General features: G+C 47.0%; 1 long non-coding RNA gene across 1 annotated transcript; it reads right to left on the reverse strand.

The window, feature by feature from the left end:
* Positions 1-7,144: 7,144 nt before the first annotated feature.
* On the reverse strand, positions 7,145-11,154 carry LOC144369957 (uncharacterized). The gene is made up of 3 exons (XR_013429803.1): positions 10,916-11,154; positions 9,138-9,225; positions 7,145-7,260 (listed from the first exon to the last, which is right to left on the reverse strand). It is a non-coding gene; the product is annotated as an uncharacterized LOC144369957 (long non-coding RNA).
* Positions 11,155-11,183: the final 29 nt, after the last annotated feature.

Here is an 11,183-nt window from a genome sequence, read left to right on the forward strand (position 1 = left end):
ATGAGTCCTATATGGAGATCTGGCCCACCAGGGGTCACCTCATAGAAAATTAAGAGATTCAGGGTCACATAACCCTAGGTCCTATAATGGAAGCTCACTGGTATCTTCCTGCACTGTTGGGAGTCTTCCTCAATGGTTCCCATCCAGGCCTCAACTCTTCCCTGGACCACAGAATCTCTTCTCTAAGCCTGGGCCACAGAAGGGCAGTGGGTCCCAGCAGGACTTCTCCTACCGGAGCCACATGAGAAAGCAGAGGTGTTTAGTGAGGACAACCATGACCCTCCATACCCCAGACATCCTCCTGGCTTCCCAGCACCTTCTGCTGTGCTGCAACTGTCCCAGACCCAGGACTTCACAAAGGCCCCTTCATCCCTGGAGGCTGAGCACTACAGGCTCCTCAGCCCCAAAGAAGAGTCCTCATCCCTATCCCCCTCCTGATGCCAATCTATGAAGTGAGCTATAGCTTGACACTCAATGCATGCAGGAAAGACACTCTACTCTGGGTCTCATCTCCAGGTCTCTGGAAAGAAACATCTGGCTCTGGGGATGATTCCTATTGCCCAGAATCTGAGAGGAAGTGTCAGTCATCAGACCCCAGAGGAAGAAGAAGAGACATTGAAGACAGTAGCATAGGTATCTGGTGAGCCAACCTCTCAGGCAGGGTCTTGGTGAGATCTCCCCTTCAGTACATCCTGCAACACAAGGGGCAAAGATCCTTGTCATTCAGAGCTGATCCTGCTAGTCCTCAGGAAAGGGAGGGCAAGGCCAGGGCACTGGGAATATAGGAGGAAGGCCAAAGGTGGGAACTGGCATGGGAGAAGGACAGAGGTGCATACCTGGGGCAAAGCTGTACATGGTGGGAGTTCACTGTCAAGAGTGAAGAAAAAGCACTTAGTAGAGAAATGTTCTCATGGCTGCTGCCTTCTGCTGTGGTGTCTGTGCTACTCTGTGGGGTGAGGACTGAAAGGAGGAGGTATCTGCAGATTCCATCCCTCAGGGTGTACAGATGCAGGGCCAAGCCCTTGCCTCCATATTTAGCCTGCACCTTCCACTGATGCTGGAAGAAAAAACAGACCAAAAGCTTAACAGAAACCCAGTCATTATGTTGTTTACATAGCCTCAGTTAATTTAAGGGGCCTTCTCTGTACATCCCTGCATGAACTCTGTCCCATAACCATCTCTGTTACCAACAGGCTGAGGGTTCAAACATCCATCTGGAGAGCAACCACAAATAGGAAAAGTGCACCTCCCTTAATATTATCAGTTCTGACATTCCAGGGACAACATATCTCAGATCTTAGCATTCACAGCCCTAAGAGTGAATGACAGTGACCCTCAGTGTCCAGTGGTAACAGCTCTGCAACTGTGTTCCTGACAGGAGGAGACAGTGGCTACTGAGAGTTCCCAGGAACTCTTTCAACAGCCAGACCTAGTAGCTCTTAGCAGCTCTCCATTGCTCTCTGTCATTCTCTTTCATAACTGCCCTCAGGGTGACCTTCCAGGTCTGCTTTCAGTGCCAGCAGCCTTTCCTGTAACCAGTTCTTAGTAAAATCAGCTCTACCTACTCTACTTGAGATAAAAGGCATGCATAGGTTGAATATAACCATGTACTTGAGGCCTCACTAGGAGTTATGCTGCACCACAAGGGTAAGTGATACAGGCACTTTTTGCATAAGGAGATTGGGAAGGAAGCTCATTTACTTAAAAAGAAATACAAAGGTGGGCTCAAGCACACACAGTATCCTTCCAGGAAACCATGGGACTTCCCTGAGGTTTGGGTAGGAAGAGGCTCCTCATACAGCAGAGGCAAAACAGCTAACGAGATTCCAAATGGTGGTATCATTGAAAGAGAATGAAGGATGGAGTCATCTCAAATATACTTTGACCAAATATAATTCTAGGTCACAGTGACATAATTAGGTCAGCCATGAATGTCAAAGACAGGGAAACCACTTTTTTCTTTCCTTTTTGTATTTTTGGCGGTGCAGGTTACTGAACTCTGGACCTCACACCAGCTAGGCAAGTATTTTATCACTGTGCCACAACCCAAGTCCCCAAAGATTTCTTTAAATGCCTCTGGGAAAGTGTTGGCCCTTTCTCTTCTGTCTCATGTAAGAGAGATGTTTGGAGCCTTCAGTCTTTTAAACCATCATAGAATTTTCTACAATTGGCAATGGGGATGGCATTTTACTTAGATACCTCTTTTCTGATCCTGTGGAAGAGGCTAGATATCCAGGCTGAACAAATATTCAGCATGACAAAGGGCTTCCTGCAATGGTGGACAAGGCTTCAATTTTAGACTTAAAAGTCTAAAATTTTAGACTTAAAAGATGCATTTTCCTGTATACCAGTACATGCATATCCTTAAAACCTGAGTGTTTTGAGGGTCCCTCTGATAAGTCCATCTAATTGACCTTGACTCTTCTACCCCTGCCTCAGGAAGACCTGAGCCTGGCAGGCCAAAACCAAAGTGAGCTGAGGCAAGCCGATCTGCTATCCTTCTGCAACAAATCCTGCCCACAGTGGGGATGCCCACTGCACAACTTTTCCAAACCCCAATTAGCATAAACTTAGACCAATAGTATTGGTTCTCCTTCCATTTAATAAAGACAATAAATAATATTTTTACTCAGGAAAAAAGTGAAGTTGAACCAATGGAATTCCCAAGTGCAAAACACTTTCTGACTAGCCACATGCACTTTTTAGAGTATTTATTTTTCAATTACACATGGACACAATGTCTTCATTTTATTTTCATGTGGTACTGAGGATCAAACCCAGTGCCTCATGCATGCTAGGTGAGTGCTATACACACCTCTGAGCTGAAACTTCAACTCACAACCCTGCATTTCCATGAATTCTAAAGAAAACGTGCAGTGTGGGGAAGGTTGTCTAGTGTTGCATTTCACATGGTGTAATACGGAAGTGGCACATTAAGATATCATAAAACAGTGCATAAATACTTTTCTCTCTTTACTGAATTCAAGAGGTTTAAAGATGTATGAAGTTTTGAAGCATTTTGGTGATGGCTTTCCATGATAGAGAGTTGCTGGCTCAGGGTGCCAGGGACATATGGGGAGTGCTGCTAATGCTACAATCTGAGAGCCCCTGGCACTCCAACCGCAGAACTGCTAATACTAAGGGAGCTAGTTGTACTCTGCCTGTTTGTGATTGCATCTAAATTAACCCAAAGAAGCCTAAGATGTTTGAGAACCTCTTCTCTCCTGATGCTAATTCTGAATTTCCTTCCTGCCCCATATATACCAGGATATGTAGGTTTTAATGCTTAGTGGGTGAGCAACATGCAGAAAGGGCACTAAGAGAGCAACTTCCTCTGTAAGCAGCCCAAACAAGTGTTCATGCAGGTTTACTCATCTGAGAGTTCTTCAGTTCTTCCAAATAATATCCCCTCTGCACATCACCACATGAGCCTACATCTACCTGGAGAAGGCCACATTTTCTTGCAGCAGTGCACTTTGTGCTTACTTCTGAATCTAGGCCTCAGGGCCCTCTTCTGTATATTGACAATTCTTCCTTATTTACTTTCCCTTGTTCCTTGAAACAAAGCTCTATTACATCTTGTGGTTTTCATTTACACTTTCAATGTTATCTGTACTTCACATATGATACCACACATACATATATACATATGAATGTATAGATTCACATGTCTACTTATACACATATATGCGTTTTAATTCACATGACAAGGGTAAATATTGTTTACTGGCTATATCATGAATGGTATGCTCAATAGAATAGTTGCTTTCTTAGGTGGAATTTATTTCTGGTTACCATGGGCATGCCATGGTATTCATGGTTACCATGGGCATGCCATGGAATCAGGGAGAGTAATTAAGGAATAACTGTAGGAATTAAGAAAACTGTTTCTGAGAACATATTTATCAAAATAGTGCCCAGTCTGGGTTCAAATATCTTTGAGACTTAAAACAACCCTTGTATTCCCAATTGTCTAGATGCAAGACTCTGGATGAGAAACCTAAAGATAAGGGCATATTGGTCAATGTCTAGTTAGGAAAAGACCAAGGGGCTGAGGTTGTAGCTCAGTGCCAGGGTGCTTATCTAGGATGTGTGAGGCCCTGGGTTTGAACCTTAAGAGTAAATCAAACAAACAAATAAATCATGTTCATCGGCATCCACAGAAAAGAAAAAAACTTAAAAAAAGAAAAATCCAAGATGACAACAGAAAGTTTTCTCAGAGAAAAGACCCAGGAGCTCTACAAAAAATTGAGTAAACAATAATGTGAAAGAACTCTTGTCAAATTGAGTAATAAACTCCAATCCATAAAGATAACATTAAATTATCTGCCCTGCAATATCTAAGAAGTGTTATAGAGCAGGCATTTTGACCTTTAATCTACCTCATTACATTATCATCCTTCTGTGGCTTTGAAAGCATATGTAAGGTAAACCAATTACAAGGAAGAAAATTTTATTTTGACTGAACATTTCAGAGATTTCTTTCTATGTATACTTTGTCAGCTTCATGGTTCTGGAGACTCCATGGAGGTAGAACATCATGGCAGAGATCACACATTGGAGTAATGCTGCTCACCTCATGGCAGCTGAAAAGTAGACAGCATGAGGCCAGGGTCCCAATATCCCCCTCAAGGGCATGTCCACAACCATGCAACCTCCTTCCAGTAGGACCCACCGCCTACTGTTTCATCACCTCTCAATATTGCCAGAGGCTGATGAGGAAATATTTATAGACCCTTCGTGGATATTTAAGATCCAAATCACAACACATACCTCATTCTATACTTCCTACAGCAGGCTGCATATGCCTAACACTGTATGCTGGTATTTGGAATTCACAGCTGTGACTTAAGCAAGGTCAAACTGGGTCTCACATGTGGACTGGTGAGAATCATACAGAGATATGGGATTCTGACTACATTCTGGCAGTGAATGAACACTTTGGTTGTTATCTCTTTGGGAGGGGAAAGCACATTTCATGAGAGGGTGGAAGAGGAGCCAACTGCAAGTGGTAGTAGTTCAGTTTATCAGTCGGTTCTCTGCTTCTCAGGCACATATCATAACTGTCTTTCCTGAACTTCTCTGAAAATTGTTTCAGCCAAACTTAATTTTCTGCTTGTCCACCCTGGGACATGCTGGATTCTACAAGGAAGATTATTCAATGTTACTGTAATAGTTAACTCCATGTACTGATTTGGCTAGGCACAAATACCCAGCAGTTTGGGCCAAACACCAGTTAAATGTTACTGTGAAAGTTTTTGTTTGGGGCGTGGGGTGGGACTTCGTATATCCAGTCAGCGGACTTTGATTAAAACTGACTACCTTCCACTGTCGGAGGGTCTCATCTACTTAATACATATATGGCCCCCGGAAGCAGACCTCAATTGCCATGTCCCTTAAATACATCTACTAAGGGACACCTAAATATTTTCCTCTTCACAACTATTGCTACTACCACAACACAAACACACACACACACACACACACACACACACACACACACACACACACCTGAGGTGGGGTAGTTAATACAAACTCAATACACAAGGAACTCTCCATAGGTATCTCATCTTCATATACAAGCTCACACACTCCCAAATATGAAGAAATAACTCCCTGTCTTCCAAAATGCAGAAGCCTGCCATCTTCACACCACACAATGAATATATCCATCCTACTGCTCCACGAAATTAGTAACCGACCAGCTTTCACACACTCAAGTACATGTGCATGAGAAATGAAAATAAAATTTATTCAAAATCCCTTGTACCAAAACATGATGTCCAGAATGTACAAATATCCCTCCTCCATTTCCCAACTATAACAATCACATTGAAAGTGCAGAGAAAACTACCCAAATGCCTTCCTTAACATAGCCCATATGCAAACACATATATATCCAAACTCCCCAGGGTGTGTTCGTGGGAAAAATATATATATACAAGACCACCACAAGTAAAATATTACAAAAACCAGAGCTTAATTTCCCTTGATCTCCAATATCCACACAGAACAAGAAGATGACCATCACCACTTTGTCTGACCCACACTTCTGAACACATACCACATTCTTGTCAGGCAGTCGAGACAGAGCAAGATCCAAATTATGAATGCACATCAACACATTAGGGACCCCACCACCCCATCAAAGGAACAGCGAAAACAACCAGAGCCCTCTGAACTCCTACTAACCATCCAGGACCAGCGCAGCATCTCATTTTCTCACCCAAATATCCACCCCCGTGATCTCATGCCCATCAAAACGGAAGGAAAACTTCCTGGCACACAGAAATATCCACAGGGGCCCCCAACAGCCCACCAACGCATACGCGAGACCATATCATCAATTTCACTGCCGCAGTACACAAGCACCACAAATTAATAAGACAACATTACTCTCTTTATTGCACACGACTTGTGGTCACACGGTTCTCCCATCATCATTTAGGTGCTCTGTCCAGATGGGTCCACCAACAGCCCACCTACGATGGCCCGTCAATCACGGGGTGACCACAGCAGACTCAGCACACTTGGCTCAGTGTGTTCCCTTCTGCAAAGTTGCTAAGGACAGGGAAATGAGCGGCCTTCAGCTAACAACCCTGATGCCAGCTGACAGTGTCCCCAACATTCACAGGTTTCAGGCGGAACAAGAAGATGACAGTCACCACTCTGTCAGACACCTACAGGAGCCTTAGACCTGCTGACCAGGACCGCGCTTCTCAGGCACCAAACAGGTGCCCTGGAGCCGGGTTTCACACAGGCTGCAAGGGACATGGATGGAGGATGCGTCGACATGGGCGCCGCACTGGCCATCTCGCCCCTCACTGCCAGGCCTGCTGCGGGCCGCCTGCATCCCTGGGGAGGCAAGGCTGGGCCTGGGCTGTCTGGCGAGGCGCAGGGGCCAGAGGAACGGGCAGGGACACAGTGGGGACCGAAGAGGTTCGCGGGTCCAGTACCTAGAGGCTTATGGGACTGAGTCTGGACGCCGCCATGGGAGCCCAGCTGGCCGTTGGGAACCCGCTGTCTGTGCTCGCGCCCGTGCCGTTCCCTGCAGGAGCCCCCAATGGACGCTGGAGCCGTTGGATGGCAGCCTGTGAGCGCGCCCTTCCATCCAAGCATGTGCTCAGGCGCGAGGGATGCAGGAGGGACAGCGGTGACCCTGCAGGAGGAAGAAATGGGTCGGGAAGCTTGCAAGGTGTCTCCGGCAAGAAGGCTCCCCATAAAGAGCCTCTGGGCTGGTCCTTCTTTCAGTGGGAGCACCTGAAATGACAAAGTGATTTTCGCAGTTACAAACTGGTCATGCCTACAGTAGAGACCACCCTGCTGCAGTCCTTGGAAGCTAAGGAAGCTCTCTACCCTGTGCTCCTTCCCATGGCCAGTTTGCACAAATTGAATTTGACTAGTGTTATTATATGAGCACCTGTGGTCTAGCAGTTTGAAGCAGTGCAAACTGATTGCATGGGGTAAGGGCTGAAGCTCAGTGGCAAAGCACTGACCAAGAGTATACAAGGCCCTCAATTTGACCTTGGTTTAGCAAATAAAATTTGCTTTCAAAATCTGGTCTCCAGCATTCATTACAGTGTATGATTATTTTTTAAAAATTTTAAAAACCTGTGGAATGAGAACATAGTTTTTCTGCACTGCATATTTTATATCACTGCTTCAAAAGAAATGACAAGGGAAGAAAGAATGAAAGAAGCTTCTTTTTAGTGCCTGAATATCATGGTTTGCCCCCTCCTGCCATTTATTGAAAAGACTTATAGTAAGGTGTTAATATTTCATGAACACCAAACTGTGTGTTTTGCAAGCCAGGGATGGGATAAAAAAAAATCATCACCAACAAAAACAACCAGGAAAAAAACACTTTATACATAAAACACAATCCATACCCCACAGATTTTTAGAGTATTGACTGTTCATACCGGTGACTTTGTGGCTCACTGGTCCTGCCCATCATTGGAAGCAAAGACAATTTGGTTGTTGAAAGACAGGGCCACCTGTCACACCCCTCTCCTGTGGATTTTAGAAACTACTTCAAAATGTCCCAGAGGCACACACCACTTGTGTCACCCCTGAATTGCCTGAAGGGAACTCAAGGTTCTTCTATACCTATTAGAGCTCTTCATGGAATGTCTGCCCAGCCCCCCCTCCACCCAGGCCAGCTGTCCTTGGCCCCTCCCCCCCCTGCAGAATGTCTGGATCCAACATTCCACTGTGGTTTACATTTAAACTTTGGCCAGCTTGGCTCAGTTGGACCCTGAGCATCCGTTACAGACAGGTCACTCTCTGGGTCCTGTACTGACGTTTCCCACTGTGGAGACTGTGAGACACTGTGTCAGGTGTCCTGCCTGAACTTCAGAAGGAGGTGAGCCTGGACAGTCAGGGGTCTGTTATCTGAGGGCCAGTCACCCCCCAAACCCTTGGGAGTTAGGATGGAGCACTTACCCTGTGGTCAACTGATTGAATAGAAGGAAGGGAAGGAAAGAGCCTTAGACAGTACACTTGACATGGCCCAGGAAGCCCCGGGAAGACTGATACTGCTCATGGGGAGGAGGGCTCCTAAGACCCAGGTCCAAACTAATCCGGGGAAGTACACTGGGTCAGCAGAAAGGAGAGAGGCCACGGGATTGATTCCTTGTAGAATGGACCCAGGTCACTGCATGGTTTTTTAGGCAGTCACAGATGGTGTCACAGTGAGGGCTTCCTGGAGTCAAGATGCTGAGCCCTGTGTCCATTCTTCAGACACATGGAAGCTGCCTGGGATATCATTCTGAGGGGACTGACTGAGAGTCTCAGATCCTAAGTGGGCAGGGGTAAGAAGTGTTCTTAAGTAGAAAAGTGCCCAATGGGGATCTCAATGACCACAGATGCCGTGCGATATAGTCTCTGTGGGTGAGGCTGCAGGGCACTCCAACTGCCATAGCCCAGGGTCCCTCACAAACTTCCTGCCCAGGAAAACTTCTCCTTCCATTCAGACAGCAGGTGTCATTGATTCCAGAAGGGCAAGGAACCCAGGAAACCTTAGCCAACATAGATTTGGGCCTCTGGGGGATCTTCTGAATCGTTATCACTTTCACACTCTCTGTGTGTAGCCTCAGCTCATTGTTTTCAAGTCAACACAGAAGACTTTGGCTTACCTTCATGGTTTGGTTGGTACTCCATGATAAGGGAGCACATGTGGGGTGCTCTTCATTTTCCAGGATCAGGTTTGAAGATGACTGGGTTCTTTTGAAGATAGGAAGGAGTATAGCACACAGTTAGGAAGGGGCTCTACTCATATTGTCATTGGAACTTAGGCAGCTGTCCTGATTAATACATGCAAGTGTTGAAGTGTGGTACACCTCCCATTCTTTGACCTCACTCTGCATAATGTCCTGGTGAACAGGAATGTGCTCCCAACAACCTTGCTGCAGGTAGCAGCTGGTGCAGGCCTGAGTCTCTGTGACACTTCCCTTCCCATTATTAGGAGTGCAAAGGAAAAGGACATCAGAACGGCTCTAATTCCCAGGCCCAATAAAAAAATGACCAGTGTCTGTGAAAACCTCTGGAAAACCCCAATCCTCACCATCCCATCAACTTCATAAACCTCAGTAACCTTTGTTAGTCAGCCCAGGAGAGGATCTGTGGGACTCAGTGTCTATCACATAGACCTCTTCCCTGGGAAAGGAGCTCCCTGCATTATGGCAGGAACCAGTGAGCACTAGGATCACAGATGGCCAGGCTCTGTCCCCCATTAGTGTTTGGTGTGGGAAGTGCTGGGAGAAGCACCCACATGCTGGGCAGGATGTGCTCCTGGGTGAACTACACAATTCCTCAGCCTCTAGCTAGGCAGACATCTAAATCAGGTGTTTCTTGTTTGTGTGTGGATGCCTAGGAAAAAAGTGGAGGGGTATACAAGGAGTATTAGCAAAAGGAAGGCTGAGGAGGTGATGGGGGAATCATTTTTAGAATCTGTCACCTTCACAAGGGACCCTAAAGCCCCTGCATTTGCCCTGGAGAAGATCCCTTTCCTATTGGTGAGAATGAGGAGGGGCATGGTGCCACTGAATAGGGTCAAATTGATCCATTTCTAGGGAGTCACCTAGGAGGCCAATGGAGTGTCTGCAAAGGATGCACAAGGGGCCTCTCAGAATCAGGGAAAGCTGAGGTGTCACAGTCAACTGGGAATCCTGGTGTAGTGAAAATGAGATTTCTCAGGGTAGAACTATGACTAAAGGAACACAGCATGAAATTCACTCAAAGGGACATTTGCAAACTGCACAATTTCCCTGCCCAAGGGCCCTGAGCTGGGAGCATTTGTTCTCAGATTTCCACTGAGTAAGAAACTGCTGTCATTTTCCCTCCTCCATTCTCCGCTTTGCTTTGCCTCCACAGCATCTGCATCACGGAGAGCAGGCATGAACTTCACTCCTGGTGCCCACGTGTCTGCGTTCAGGGGCCTACCCTTTCTTCCAGCTGCCCCTGTGCCAACACACCAGCCATTCTGGGAGCTGCCCCCGGCACCAAGGGTGACTGCGCCTATCTCTCAGGGTAACCCTCTGGTGCTGTCCACTTACCCTGGACAATCATATGTGCCAGGGCTGTCCACCTTTGGAAAACATGGGCCACAACTGAGGCCAGTGGGGCCTCCTCATATTCAGAACATTATCCACACTCAGGCACCCCTCAACTGGAGGGCCCCAGGGGCCTTCTGTGGGGGTGTGGAGCATCCTGCTCCATTCCTCACAGCACCTTCTGCCCCGAGGACCACTGTACCTGCCTCAGACAGTGGAGGGATTCAAAACTATGGGATCCACTGGCACCTGGGCCTTCGCCCTCCAGCACCACGACCATTTGCCCAGATGGCCCCCATCATGTTCCCAATGAATGCACGCCAATGGCCAGGTACAGTGTATGGGGAGGGCGCACTACCCACCTTCCCAGCTGCAGTGCCACCAGATGACACCAGCAGACCTCCCAGCGTGTATGAGAACTTCCGGCGCTGGCAGCGCTTCAAGACCCTGGTCCGCAGGCACCTTCCTCAGACTCCTGATGTGGAAGCACTTTCCTGCTTCCTCATGTGAGTGTTCTCCTCCGGCTCCCCCTTGAGCTCTGTCAGGAGGAAAAGCATGGGTTGGAAAGAGGAGGCTGGGATGTAGGGGAACTGCTCGAAAGGTCCTGAGGGTAAGGGGACCAGCTGAGAC

Source organism: Ictidomys tridecemlineatus, chromosome 13 (assembly GCF_052094955.1).
Source record: "Ictidomys tridecemlineatus isolate mIctTri1 chromosome 13, mIctTri1.hap1, whole genome shotgun sequence".
NCBI classification, from domain to species: domain Eukaryota; kingdom Metazoa; phylum Chordata; class Mammalia; order Rodentia; family Sciuridae; genus Ictidomys; species Ictidomys tridecemlineatus.